At 37.9% G+C, this 11,523-nt stretch overlaps 1 pseudogene; it reads left to right on the top strand.

Moving 5' to 3' along the window:
- The first annotated feature begins 3,769 nt into the window (after window positions 1-3,769).
- On the top strand, window positions 3,770-4,443 carry LOC127675743 (methylosome subunit pICln-like; annotated as a pseudogene).
- Window positions 4,444-11,523: the final 7,080 nt, after the last annotated feature.

Below are 11,523 nucleotides of genomic sequence, written 5' to 3'. Positions count from 1 at the left end.
CCATGCCTTATATTTCATTTTTGACCTTATGTCCAATGCTCTGCTGTAGTAAAATTGTATGGACAGGTAATCCAAAGATTTGTGTGCTATTGACTCTTTTATTCTGAACACCCTGGTAATTTCATTGACAACCTGACTCACTTTAGGCAGGTAGCTTGTCAGTTCAAAAACATGTGCTATTGGATAGTGATTTAACAAGCAAACACCCCCAATGTCAGGTAAATGCATTATTCTCATAAACCGGAGCAGATTCTCTGCTGCCAGTGGCCTTTTGGGCCTCCAAGCACCACGTGGGAGAAATGTATTTAGCTCAATATCCCAGGAGTGAGCAGGCAAATGTAACCAGGTATGATTTCACCTTTCAGCTTGCCTTCCAATTTGTGTGTCTTTGAGCCTTTCCAAAGTTTATTTCTCAATGAAAATTTTCATTCACTACCAGCACTTCATTTGGTAAATATTGTGCTTATCTATAGATCCTCTTCCTATGCTTGCATTTCATCCCCATAAAAATAGAGTATTAGCTAAGTCATTTTCTCTCTCAAAGCAGTTAGAGTAGTTCTTAGGAGATCCTATGGGCAGACCAACAGTTATAGACTAGTGAATAAATTCACTGGGCTGTATTAGTGCTTTGTTATATAGTTTATTAGGATTGAAATTGTTCCATAATCCATTAAGAACTCATTTAAAGCTGGGTGATGGTGGTACAAGCCCCTTTAATCCCAGCACTTAGGAAGCAGAGGCAGGCAGATCTCTATGAATTCCAGGCCATTCTGGCCTAAAGTTTGGTGTTCCAAGAACAGCCAGGAATACAGAATGAAACCCTGTCTCAAAACAGAATAAAACAAAAACTCATTTAAATAAACATTACCATATATTTGTAGTATCAATTCTGACCCATTTTAATGGGAGAGGTGTTGTTCATCAGAAGAAAGCTCGGAGTCCTTTGGTACTCACATTGCTGACCCAAAAAGGGAAGTGTCTGAGAAATCTGTATCTAAATGCATCTTAAGGCTAGTGATAACTCACTGATTCAGCATCACTAAGAAGCAGTCGTATGTATTTTCCATGAATTGGCCAGAAAATCATGTCCTTAAGTAAACAGAGTTTTCCACATTTAACCCTGCCTTTAATTTACCATCACAGCTATAAAAGAAAAATAAAACAAAGCGAAAAACCTTCTAAGTGGCATTTCCACAGCCTTGACTTCTCAGTAATTTCTGTGGTTAGCCAAATAATTCCTTGTCTTCCCACCTGTTACTTTAACAACTCAAAGACATTATTTTTAAAAGCTAGTACTTTGGTGCCTCTCATATTAACATGTAGAATTATTTCTCCACCTTTTGAAGCTGGTCGTGAGCTTTTTTATTTGAACAAGTGTGTTAATAGTGGCTTGAAGAGTGTTCAGGGTTTACCTTTTTTTTTTAAGCTTCTTTTGGGACAAAGATAATGAATGAGGATGAGAAAGAGTGCAAGGTTGAATACCACCAAACCTATAAATGAACTTGTAATAGATCATCCAGTCTCTCTGAGTCATCCAGGGGCTGACAAGTATATGGATCACCCTAAAATGTTGACTTACAGAACTTTGAACAAATGAGGTAATATTTGCTTTAATCCAGTAACTTTCAGTGAGATTTACGCTATAACAATATGTAACCCATAGAAGTTAAGCACAGACAACTCTAACAGTTCAATTGAAGTAATAAATAGGAATAATTGCTGGCAATCTTCAGTTTGAAATTATTTTCCACGAAACAAACAAAATGTACCTATATAGTAAGAACCAGCATGGATAAGGTGACACAAACAAATAGCACCTAAGCAAAGTGCGATGAACCTACTCAACACAAAAACAAATCAGGCAGAGAAAATGTGATGATCCTAGAAAAAGGAACTGTAATATTTTAGGTCACCTATATATCTAAGTTACTTTTCTCAGGGATAATGACTATGAAAGTATTAAGTTTTGGCAGTCTTATTGTTATTCATATTTATGTTTTCTAAGACCTAGGCATCTTGAGTTAAGTTATTGGTCACATTTCTTGGTATCATTTTCCATCTCCCTTTTGTGAGTGGACTTTTAAAAATTTATTTTGATGTGGTGTTCTGCTTGCATATCTGTGCTAGAGTGCTAGATCTTCTGGAACTGTAGTAACAGAGTTGTGAGCTGCCATATGGGTGCTGGGAATTGAACTGGGGTCCTTTGGAAGAGCAGTCTGTGCCCATAACAACTGAGCAATCTGTCCAGCACTATTGAATGGATATTTTAATCTATTTCCAGTTACCCCACCTTGTTAGGTTGAAGACTAGCTTGGTAGAGATCAGTTTAGGAGAAATTCACTTTTTCTATTCAAATGGAGTAACAGAAGTAGTTCTGTTTCAGCCCAATCTAAGTGACATTTCAAAGTCTGGTGGCAAAACTTCTGAAGCATTAGAAGATTACTACAGTCAATATTTCCAAGTCTAGAGGAAGTCAGAACTCCTCAGGCAGGGGGGCTGGAGAAGTTGTTGATGCAAATCTATGATTCCTACCTAAAAAAGAGTGGCAGAGGGAGGACCAGAAAGAAGGTAGGTTCTAGAACATGTGGTCCTGTGGCAGGTCACAAGAATATGAGTTTAGAGCTCCTATGTGAAGAAGGGCAGTACCTGGTTGCATATGGTTCACTAGAGAAAAACAGACTTCTTTACGCTGATGAAAGAGGTATATTTGAAGTACTAGATAAAAATAGTTGTCTCTCCAGAATTAAAAATATTTTCTATTTATACATGTATTTTCCTGGATGTATTTGTACATGTATGTTTGTATATGTGTTCACATGTGTATGTATGTATATATGTATGTACATATGCATGCATGTATATTGTGCAACATTTGTGTGCATTGTCAGCTGATGTCAGAAGAGGGGATTGAATCCTCTGGAACTGGCGATACTGATGGTTGATAATCACCATGTGGGTGCTGGGAACTGAATACTGGTCCTGTGCAAGAGCAGTAAATTCTTTTAACCCATGAGCCATCTCCCTAGTCCTCCATTACAGAATTTTGTACTTTCTAAAATGAAGACAAAATAAGGACAATTCCTAAAAGCACAAAAGTTTTTCTTTTTTGGCTAGTCAAAAATATCTTCACCAAAGTTAATTCTAAGACAGACATAAAAGAGGTATAAGAAGGGAATTGTGGGGCAGTCTCTGGAGAGTCTGAGGGAAAGGCCATCCAGAGACTGCCCCACCTAGTGATCCATCCCATATATAGTTACAAAACCCAGACACTATTGTGGATGCCAAGAGGTGCTTTCTGACAAATACAGAGGGCAACACTCTCAGTCAGCCATTGAACTGAGCACAGGGTCCCCAACGGGGGAGCTAGAGAAAGGACCAAAGGAGCTGAAGGGGTTTGCAGCGCCACAGGAGGAACAAAGATATGAGCCACCCAGTACCTTCAGAGCTCCCAGGGACAAAAACATCAACCAAAGAGTACACATGGAGTTACCCATGGCTCCAGATGCATAGGCAACAGAGGACGGCCTTGTTGTATATCAAAAGGAGGAGAGGCCCCTGGTCCTGGGAAGGCTTGATACTGCAGTATAGGGGAATGCCAGGACAGGGAATTGGGAGGGGGCTGATGGGGGAACAGGGGGTGGGGAGATAGGTTATGGGATTTTTGGGGGGGGCACAGGAATGGGTAGAACATTTGAAATGTAAATAGAGAATATATCTAGCAAAAAAAGGGGGGGGGGATTGTGGTGCTTGGCTTTCTCCATTCCTGTGGAGCTATGCCATGAGCTTCCTCAAAAGCTTCCCGCTGCCTAAGTTAGCAGACAGGCTCCAGGTGCAGCATGGTACCCTTTACATCTCAGAGAGCCACCTGTCTTGGTTAGATGGTTTTAGACTAATATTCTCATTGGAATATCCCACTATTAGTTTATATGAGGTGTCCAGGGACCCAAATGCTTATCTGTTGGCATTTGGATGTTATGGTGAATGCCAAATTTGGAGAAGAATAAAAAGGACCTCTTTCTGATGAAGATGAGGAAGACAATGATGATGTTGAACCCATTTCTGAATTTAGATTTTTACCCAGTGATAAGTCAACAGTGGAGGCGATGTTCACAGCAATGTGTGAGTGCCAGACCTTGCATCCAGACCCTGAGGATGAAGACTTGGATGTCTATGGTGGAGAGGAGTGTGGTGTGGAAGCACACGAACAAGGATGGGGGACACCCCTACATTTTATACCCATGAAGAAGGACTATCCATTTAACAGTGGAAGGGCATGCCACATTGGAGAGATTAGAAGGAATGCTTTCTCAGTCAGTGAACAGCCAATATAATATGGCAGGCATACGAACAGAAGATTCAGTAAAAAGTTATGAAGATGGCAAAGAGGTAGAAACCACACTAGCTGTTGCCAGACAATTTGAGGATGCAGGTGTTGATCACTGAAGATGATTTATTTTTACTATACTATTCTGCTCATAACTGTAGACAAGAATTTGGTGCCTCTTCACTCCAGAATGGGACTGAAAGGCCTTTTTCTTCTCCAAAATTCATTTCTCAAGATTTACTATAATGTGACAGCAAGCTGTCACCAGCAGAAGAGACTATGTTGTCTATTAACAAAGGTGAATTAGCTGAACGGATATTTGTAGTTTCTCATTTATCTCCAAGCTTCCTGTGTCTAGGTATCTTCTGAGAAGTCCTCTAATTCCTGCCTTTGCTGTGTGCAATCTGTCAGCTGCGAGGCCTGTGGTGAAATGCACAGAGCTCACACTGGGTGAAACTGAGGTGCCAAAGTTTAGATGTCTCTGGGACTTAGGAGAACTCTCCTGTCCCCGAGATAAAAAGCAGACAGCCTCAGAGGGAGCAGCCTCTAGCATTTCCCACAGAGGCCTGGGTCCTCTGCTTGGGGTTCAGCCACATCCTGCCATGACACAATGCTTGTGTGCTGGCTTCTGCTCCTCCTAACTTACCATCAGCTCTGTTATGTTCTCCTAGGTTAGGTCATTGACTGCCCACCCTCTAACGTTAGCTGTCTGTCATAGAATAAAGAATATGAAATGAAAATAAATGGTATAAGAAGCAAGAACTAATAATGAACTCTAAACATAGGTACACCTAAGTACATTTATGAAGTAGCTGTACATATAACTAACAATGATAGTATCCAATCAAATGAGTTAGCATAGAAATAATTAATGGACACTAAAACACACTCGTAGAATGAACATAATTGGAATTAAAAAGCTTTAAAGTGTTCAGAAATTTTAGAAGGGGAAATCTGAATATTAATTTTGAACTTTTAAATATGTATGGTTAAATATAACAATAACTGTTGAAGGAATATAATATATCCATTCCAAACCAATTGAAAGGTTAAAAATGGAATTGACTGAGAGAAAGTAAAAAAAGAAAAAAAAAAGAAAAAAAAGAAAAGTAGAAAAAAAATCACAAGGTGAAACTCATGGTGTATATTGGTGACGGTAAGTCCATATATATGAGCTAGTCACCATAAATGTAAGTGGACTACACATATTAGGAAGTGGGGGATTATAACATTAGAAAACAATCAAATATATCTTATATGAAACAAAGGCACACTTGCAATAAAACATTATATGGAAAGCTTTAACATGAAAGATTGGAAAGTATGTGATAAATATTAAAATAGGGATGTATTATTATTTTTATTTCCCCTTTTATTGTAAAAGCATTCTTTTTTCATACATATATCATGATTATAGTTTCTCTTCTTTCTATTGCTTCCGGTTCCTCACTACCTTCCCTCTCATCTGGATACACTCCCTTTCTGTATCTCATTAGAAAAGAACAGGCCTCTAAGAGATAGCAACAATACATTAAAATATAATGAATTAAAGCAAAAGCCAACATTGAAGTTGGACAAAACAAACCAACAGAAAGAAAAGAGCCCCAAGAGCAGGCATAAGAATTGGAGACCCACTCATTCACACACTCATAAAGTTACTCTAATAAAAACATTAAACTGGAAACCATAAGCCATGCACAGAGGCCCCGTGCTTGTTGTTTCAGTCTCTGTGAGTTCATATGAGCTTTGACCGTATTAATTTAGAGGGCCTTGTTTTCTTAGTGCCTTCCGTTCCCTCTGGCTCTTACACTCTTTGTACCTCCTATTCTGCTTTTATAAATATCAAACTGCAGAACTGAAGGCAAGGTTAGTATGGTCAACATATATTTCTAAGTGCTCAAATCATAGAAGATTAAGCATTTCAAATTTATACATTCAAAATACAAATGTAGATGAAGGTGGTAGTGTATGCTTTTAATACCAGTACTCAGGAGGCAGAGGCATGTAGATCTCTGTGAGTTTGAGGCCAGCCTAGTATACACAGAAAGTTCCAAGACAGTCAAGACTTCATAGTGAGACCATGTCTTCTCTCTCTCTCTCTCTCTCTCTCTCTCTCTCTCTCTCTCTCTGTGTGTGTGTGTGTGTGTGTGTTAAACTGATAGCTATAAAAGAAACAACTTAATTAATACACTATTAGTATATAAGACTTTTAACATAAGTATAAGCATTGTTCAATTATTTTGGAGCCAAAAAGACAGATGTGGCAGCAAAATAAGCAAAAGACTGAATGTTAATCAAGAAGTTCGAGTTAATGTGCATATCTAGAGTTCTGTGGTACGAAATTAGAATATTTCCTGCTAATCAAGCACACCTGGCTTTAAAAAATGAACATAGCACTATGTAAATGATAAATCTTCAATTCAGAGGACAGATACCGTTAGAACAACCCAAGAATATAATGTATCTTTAGAAACAGGTCTATTTGAAGTGCTATCAGCACATTAAAAACTCATGAATCAAAAACAAAACAAAAAACCCTCATGAGTCTTAGTACTCAAAAAAGAAAAATTTAAATAGATGATAGAAATGGTAGCAAAACCATACTGCTTATAATCTCAGGAATTTAGCTCCACAGTACACAGGGAGAAGTTTTATTATTCTAAAAGGAAAAATACTAAAAAAACCCCACAAGCTCATGGTCCAAAGCAACAGAAAAAGAGAAAGAAATAAAAAAATATCAGAATAGAGAGTAACTACAAATTAAAAAGCAAAGAAAAAGCCTGTAATCCTAGCAGTCTAGATGGAGTCAGATGCAGGAAGATATCAGAGTTAAGGATATCCAAGACTAAATAGTGACACCTTGCCTGAAAAAGAGACAAAAAGCATTGATCTTAGTAGTGCAAGCATACAATCTCAGCTCCTCAGGAGGCTGAAGCAGGAACATCTTGTGTTTGAGGATGGTTACAACTAAGTAAGTTCAAACCTCAGTATCAATAATAAGTGATAACAAATATCCTGACAAAAGCAACTTTATGAAGGGTTTATTATGGCTTACAATTTGAGCCCTTGTAAGATATCACCATACAAATACTTAGTTTCTTTATGCCACAATGGCACAAATAAATTATCCAAAAAATAAAAACAAAAGAAGATTTTTCATAAATCAAAGATTTTATTATAACATATTATATAGTTTATTATTCACTTAAGCACAGGAAGAAAAATTAAAATGATATATATTTTATTATATTGCACCATTCATTTATTATACATCCACAACATTTTTCAAAACTAAATATAATATAGAATTGTTTAGAAAATGACGGTTAACCTCTATAGAGACAAAAAGACCCCCAGAATTATCAAGCTATTATTCCACAGGAAATTAACATTTAGGACCATTTATTATTAGGTATATCTAGTATTGCAGTTTCAGAAATTAGAAAATGAAAAAAATCAAATTTATTATATTCAACAAGTATAAATCTTTCTACCTAAATATGACCATGGTATAACACTCACATACAGAAAAAACAAAGTTAAAACTCTATAAAATTATTTTAAAAATTCAAAAGTAGGTCCTGGGGAGAAGACCTAATCATTTAAGCATTTGCCATATAAGCATGAGACCTGGATTGGATCACCAGAATCCATTAGAAATAGCCCTGTGTAGTGCTGCGTATAATTCAAGGGTGAAGATGAAGACAAGCAAATTGTTGGAGCTCATTAGCCAGCCAAACTAACCTAACCATTAAGTTCCAGAAATAATGTAGACATACTTGAGGAATGATGACACCCATGATATCATTTGGCCTCTATATATACAACATGTATGTACCCACACAGATATATAGATAGAAAAGCATTTTTACTTATTGGGAAAACATCCTTTATTCAATGTTAGAATGTTTTTAATATAATCATAACACCAGTAATCAATTCTAAGTAGGATTTTTTTTTTTTCTGGAAAGAGACAATATGATACTAAGTGGCCTAGTTTTTAAAATGAAAAAAAGAATTGTGCTGGGGCCAGAGCCTAGCAGAATTGTTATCAAACAAAACACAGAGACTTCATGAGCAACTCATGAGAGATGCAGATCCCCATAGTCAAACATTAGGGGAGAGTACTGCAGAGGAGGGGAAGGAGGAATCAGAGAAACCAGAGGGGTCAGGAACACACCAAGAGAACATGGCCCACAGAATCAACTGACGAGGACTCAAGTGGGGCTCAGAGAGAGCAGGGGGTCTGTAGAGATCTGACCTAAGTCTTCTACATATATGTTATGGATGAGTAGCTTGGTATTTTTATAGAAATCCCAATAGTGGGAATGGGGGCTCTCTCTGATTCTTCTGCCTACATGTGGGACACTTCCTCCTAATGGGTTGCCTAGTTTAGCCCTGATATGATGGTATATGCCTAGTCTTATTGTAACTTGTTATGCTGTGCTTGTTTGATATCCCTGGTAGGTCTTCTCTCCTCTGAGGGGAGAAAGAGGGGGCATGGATCCAAGGAAGAGGGAGAGAGAGATAGGAGAGAACTTGGGAGGAGGGGAGGGCATGGAGACTTTGGTTAGGACTTAATATATGTGAGAAGAATTCTTGTTTAAAAAAATAGGTATGCCAAAAAGAAGAAAGAAAGAAAGAAAGAAAGAAAAAGAAAGAAAGAAAGAAAGAAAGAAAGAAAGAAAGAAAGAAAGAAAGAAAGAAAGAAAGAAAAAACTATTGATTCCAACTACCTATCAGGAGAACTGGCTTAGAATACATTAAAAGATACTCAAGAATTTTAGAATTTAGAAGTGGTACTGATACCTAAATTATTAGATCATTAGAGTGGGAAGTTTACAAATGGATTTGATTCAGTCTAAAAGGATTTTATGTTGAATTAATAGGACAAAATGAACAGGATAGGAAAATATGTTAGACTACTTAGACAGCAATTTAAAAATGAGACAAACTTAAACTCATTACTCAAGTTGGATTTCTACCTCCAGAAGAATGAAATTAATTTATATCTTTCACCATAATTATTCAGAAATGATTAATGTAATTCCATCTTTTCTTGACTCAATTTTTCATGATCTTAGACACTTCTCAACCCTCTATCTCCACAACAGTCATATCTACCTTTTTGAATTTCCATATTCTTGACCATGGTCCATATGTATAAACTAAAATGACTAATGTTTATATAAACTTAAACTTTAATAATGGAATAAATTACACCTCTAAATGAGTGGCATGCTGTATCTGAAATTACTATGCTCTGTCAAAACAAATGTTGGAAGGTTACTCAGACCCATATCTAACATTGGTACAATTTTGCATTTTCCCTTTCAAAATGCTGTGTCCTTGAGTTTGGCACCAAGACTCTTATAATCTTTTTATTTGTTTATTTTTACTTATTCACTTTACATCCTCCTTACTGTCCCACTCCTGGTCACTCACTGTCACAAACCTTTCCTTATCTCCCTCCTCTTCTCTGAGTGGTTGGGGGCCTTCTCAGTATCCCCCAACTCTGGCACATGAAGTATTTGGGAGACTAGGTGTTTCTTCTCCCACTAAGACCAGACAAGGCAGCTCAGCTAGAAGATAATACTCCTCTTATAGGCAACATATTTTGGGATAGCCCCCACTCCAGTTGTTTGAAACCCACATGAAGACCAAGCTGCACGTCTGCTACATATGTGTGGAAAAGCCTAGACCTAGCCATGTATATTCTCTGGTTGGTGGCTCAGACTCTGAAAGCCCAAAGGGTCCAGGTTAGTTGAGTCTGTTGGTCTTCCTGTGGAGTTCCTATCCCCTCAGGGGCTTCAATCTTCCTCTTGTTCATCCATAAGAGTCCCCAACTGTCCCCAACAGTCCATCAACTGTTGAGCTATGGGTGTCTGCATCTGTCTGAGTCAGTTGCTGGGTGGAGTCTCTCAGAGGACAACCATGCTCCTGTTTACAAATATGACAGAGTACCATTAATAGTGTTAGGGACTGGTGATTGCCTATGGGATGGATCTCAATTTGGGCTGGTTGTTTGTTGGCCATCCCCTATCCCTGTATTACTTGTAGACAGGATAAATTTTGGGTTGAAAGTTTTGTGATTGGGTTGATGTCTCTGTCATTCCTTTGGTGTGCCTGCCTAGCTACAGGAGGTGGCCTCCTCATGTTCTTTATCCCCAGTGCTGTGGATTCTTATAATCTTAATTAACCTGATTAAAGTTGTGGTCTGTATCTTTTGCACATAGATTTATTACATGTTTTGGAGGCCCCATTGAAACAAACTTCATGCACACAGGACTCAGGCTCACACCTGACTTTCCCAGCCATTGGGGAGGATTCAGGGGATGTGTCTACTGAAGACATTCCAGACCCCCACAACTCCCACTGTGCCTGGAGAGGTTTTAGAATGATTTTTGTGTTCCCAGACATCAAGATTGGGTTCTTATAACACTCTTAAGGGGCAAGTCTGTGTACATAATTCAGTTGTGATTGATAAAATCAGGCCTCTTAAGGAGTACTCTTGGAGATTAAGAAGGATAGGGATTTTGGAATCCCTTTTTTGGAGGAAAGGCCTCTGGAGGAGCCTTTTTCTGGACAAGAGGTAGAAGTCTCTTGGAAATGCTCTTTAATGTTAAGGAGATTAGGCCCTTTGAAGACCCACGTTATACTTCTGAATGAGGAATAACAAATAAGCATGGATGAGACAAGTGTAGTATAGAGGTCCAGAAAATTGCTGAATGGTGCATAAATATTTCAATAAATATGGGCAAAATGTTGGTTCAAAAGGAAGCAGATTGCATTTTTCATATTTGACTCATTTTTTGTAGTTTTTAAACAGTAAAAAAATATTTATTTTTATTTATGTATATGAACATGCTTGTTTCTATACAGCTACCTGAGGCCAGGAAACAAACAAACAAACAAACAAATAAACAAACAACAAAGAAACAAACCATCTTCTGTTTCTGGGACCTAATTCTGTTCCTCTGCATGGGCAACACTGATATAAACTTAATAAACTGGAAAGCAAGAGGCCTTAGATCTCGTAGAAGCTTAGAAGTTTGTGGGAAGATTATGAAAGGAAAACCAGAAAACTTTAATTATTTCTTTATATTCTAGGGCACCAACCACATGAAGACAGCTAGGCCCTATGCACCACCCCCAGGACCCATGCACCACCTCTAGGACCGATGTGCATCCCCTAGGAC

Source organism: Apodemus sylvaticus, chromosome X (assembly GCF_947179515.1).
Source record: "Apodemus sylvaticus chromosome X, mApoSyl1.1, whole genome shotgun sequence".
Taxonomy (NCBI): Eukaryota; Metazoa; Chordata; class Mammalia; order Rodentia; family Muridae; genus Apodemus; species Apodemus sylvaticus.
Note: the sequence above shows the minus strand (reverse complement) of the source record. Positions and strands in the feature narration are given on the sequence as shown.